Source organism: Sciurus vulgaris (genome assembly GCF_902686455.1).
Source record: "Sciurus vulgaris genome assembly, chromosome: 8".
Lineage (NCBI taxonomy): Eukaryota > Metazoa > Chordata > Mammalia > Rodentia > Sciuridae > Sciurus > Sciurus vulgaris.
The window spans coordinates 68052718-68056728 of NC_136468.1; the positions used below are offsets into that span (position 1 = coordinate 68052718).

At 39.4% G+C, this 4011-nt stretch overlaps 1 pseudogene across 1 annotated transcript; it reads left to right on the forward strand.

The window, feature by feature from the left end:
- Positions 1–1231: 1231 nt before the first annotated feature.
- Positions 1232–1607, forward strand: LOC306667125 (ribosomal biogenesis factor-like; annotated as a pseudogene). The gene has a single exon. The product of its transcript is annotated as a ribosomal biogenesis factor-like (transcript).
- Positions 1608–4011: the final 2404 nt, after the last annotated feature.

The following is a 4011-nucleotide window of genomic DNA, read 5'->3' on the forward strand; positions in this document are numbered from 1 at the left end:
CACTTTATCTCACAAACAGCACCAACCATTCCAACCAGAAATCTGGAGTCCTGAGTCCTGCTTCCTCAGTTTCCCTCTAGGCAATTTAACTATCAAGCCCTGTCATTTCTACTGCTAATGTTTCCATCTCTAATAGTTCTAAAAATCGTCCATTTTTCTCCATTGCTGTCATTACCCTAACCATTGCCATCTTGTTTTTTTTTCTTATTTCTAAAAATTGTAGTAAAATTGATACATGATATAAAACTTACCATCTTAATCATTTTAAGTGCACAGTTCTATGCAGTAAACACAGCCACAGTGTTATGCGACTTTCACTACCATCCATTTCTAGAATGCTTTCCATCCTGTAAAAGTGAAGTTCTGTACCCATTAAACGATGATTCCCCATCCTCCCTGGTCTCTGGTAACCAGCATTCTCCTTTCTGCCTCATGACTCTGTCTACGATCACCATATACGTGGAATCATACAATATTTGCCTTTTTCTAACAAACTTATTTCACTTAGCAGTAATGTCCTTAAGTTTCTGCCCTGTTGCAACATATGTAAAAATTTCCTTTCTTCTCAAGGTTGAATAATGTTTCATTGTATATAAATTTCACATTTTGCTCACCCACAGAGCTGTTGATGAATACTGGGATCGTTTCTTTCTTTTAACTATTATGAATAAAATACTGCTATGGACACCGATTCAAGACCTATTGCTTCAAGACGTGGGATTTCTGGAATTGTCTAGTAATTCAATTTTTTTTTTTTTTTTTTTTTTTTTTTTTTGCAGTGCTGGGGATTGAACCCAGGGCCTGTGCATGCGAGGCAAGCACTCTACCAACTGAGCTATCTCCCCAACCCTCTATTTTTAATATTCTGAGGAATCACCATGCTGTTCTCCACAGTGATTGTGCCATTTTTACATTTCCACCAATAGTGCATAAAGGTTTCAATCTCTCCCAGCCCACACCAACCCTTCTTATTTGTTTCTTTGTTTTGGGATGGTAGTCGTCCTACTGGGTGTGAGGTGGTCTCTTACTGTAGTTTTGTTTTGTATTTCCTTCATGATTGGTAATGTTGAGTATCTTTAATGTGCTTATTGGCCATTTGTATATCTTCTTTGGAGAAATGTCTATTTAAGTCCTTTGCCCAGTTTTAATTGGCAAATTTAAAAATGGGTAGGTACCGTGTGCCTGCAGATGGCGTCACTTGGAAATTGAGCAGCTGCATGCGATATTGAGGATCTGGTGAGAGACAATGGCCAAGAATAAATTAAGAGGGCAGAAGTCCAGGAATGTACTTCACATAGCCAGCCAAAAAAACTTTAAGGCAAAAACAAAGCAAAACCAGTTACTACTAATCTTAAGAAGATAAACATTGTGAATGATGAAAAGGTTAACCGAGTGAATAAAGCTTTTGTGAACATACAGAAGGAACTTGCACACTTCTCAAAAGGCCTTTCTCTGGAAACTCTGCAGAAAGAACTGAGTTCTCAGCATCATGAAAATGAACCAGTTAATGTTGACAAAGCTACAAGATTGATGGCTCAGTTGTAATACAATGGAGATGCATGGAATTCCCCCCAAAAGATCAATAAATTAAATGTTTTATACAAAAAAAAAAAAAAAAAATGGGTAGAGTTTTGTTGTTAAATTTTAGAACTTCTCTTTGTTCTTGGTATTAACCCCTTATCAGATGTATGATTTACAAATATTTTCTCCCATTTTGTGGGTTGCTTTTTTACTCTGATAAGTATCTTTTGATATGCAATTTTTAAAAATTATCATAAAATCATTATCCTGGGGCTATGGGTATAGTTCAGAGGTAGAATGCATGCTTAGTATGCATGAGACCCAGGGTTTGATCCCAAACACCATAAAAATACAATATCCTATCCGGGTGCAGTGGTGCACACCTGTAATCCCAGTAGCTTGGAAGACTGAGGCAGGAGGATTGCAAGTTCAAAGCCAGTCTCAGCAAAAGGGAGGTGCTAAGCAACTCAAGGAGACCCTGTCTCTAAATAAAATACAAAATGGGACCGGGGATGTGACTCAGTGGTTGAGTGCCCTTTGAGTTCAATCCCCTGTGTCCCCCCAAAAAATACAATATCCTAAAATTAGGATGATAATCATGATCCTTAGGTGATCATAAACTTTTGCAATAATGTATTTGATACACTTTATATACTGTTTCTCTAATTGGTCTCATGGATGCACTCTGAGGAGTTCAAACATTCTCTATAAAAGTCTTAAGATCTTAACTTTTTTACTTAACATAGATTTTATTTTTCAGAGCAGTTTTTAGGTTCACAACAAAATTGAGTAGAAAGTACATAGTCACCATATAATCATCCCCACCCCTGGTACAACCTTTCCCACTGTTGACATCTTCCACCAAACTGATACATTTGTACAACTGACAAACCTACCTTGACACATCATCACCCAGAGTCCAGGTTACATGAGAGTCCTCTCTTGATGTTGTACATCCTATGCGTTTTAACAAATGCATGATGACATGTGTCCACTATTATAGTATCGGACAGAATAGTTTCATTGCCCTAAAAATCTGCTGTGCTCTGCCTATTCATCCCACCCTCCCCCTAACTCTTGGCAACCAGAGCTTTTTATTGTCTGCATGGTTTTGCCTTTTTCAGAATGTCACATAGTTGGAACTATACTATATGTAGCCTTTTCATAGTGGCTTCTTTCACTTAGTAATATGCATTCAAACTCTTTCCACGTCTTTTCATGGCTTGGCAGCTCTTTTCTTTTTAGCCCTGAATAATATTCCATTGTCTGGATGTACCACATTTGTTCCTGCATTTACCAGGTCTTAACTTTTAATTTGGTGCTTTTCAAACTGGGGTTTTTGGATCTTTGTGTCAGCTGAACATGTATTTTTGAGTATTCAAGAGTTTTGCAATTTGAGAAACACATTCTAGCACAGAGTAGATGCTCAGTAAATGCAATAATTAGTGACAAAATTATGACTAATGAAAGAGAAGCGAAAATATAGTGAAGCAAGGCTGTGCTGGGGCCTGTGTTCATGGGATTTATCCCAGAGAGGACAGTCATGTCAAGTGGATTTGTAGTGAAAGCTACTTTTGTGGGCAGGGTGTGCTTGAGCTTCTTGGGAAGCTGTCTAGTCTGTGCCCAGTCTTCTAGGGCACATCGCCAGGGCAGGTTTTGGGCACTGGTGACCTGACAATTTTTGACAGTCCCATTTTTGGAACTTGAAACATTTTCCCATCTTAGGTTTTCTGAGACGGTTCCATTGCTCTGTAATTTTCAGAGATTACAGTGTGATTCCTCAATTACCTCTGCAAGGTCTTCCTGTTTCCAAGGGCTGTAATTCATGGAGCCTGGAGACCTGAGCTCATTCCGAGCGGCTTGGGGCTCCCTGACTATCTCTCCACCCATCTTTAGCTTGTGTTCCCTCTTAACCATCTGTGGTCTGCTTTGTTGGCATTGGAGATTCTGCTTCCAGATGTGAGGGCAGGGTGAGATCTCATCTGGGCAGTGCCCGGATCTGTCGCACCATCAACCCCAACCCCTTGCCTTTCTTTTGTCCATCTCTTTGCCCTGAATATAATTTACAGGTCCACGTGCTTGTGAGCCTTGCTCAGGTCAGAGCTGTCCTGGCGTCACAGCCTTTTTTGTGCGGTCCCTCTCTGCTCCCTCTTCTACCTACACATTGAAATGTTCTCTGTGTGGACAAGCAGGGATTTTAAGCAGGTCCTCATGTTAATTGGATCAGACCTTACTGTATTTTCAGGCTTTCATTTTCTAAGGTGCTCTGTTTTTGAAGTCCTACTTCCTCTTAATGCAAGGGTTCTCAACCCTGGCTGCATATTAGAATGACTAAACAACCAAATCTTTGGGATTAGTTTCCCCAGATAATCATAAAAGAAAAAAAAAGTGTTAAATGGACTTCATTAAAATTAAAATTTTTTTTTTTGTTTTAAAGCTGAGGATGGAACCCAGGGCCCCATGCATACTAAGCACATGCTCTACCACTAA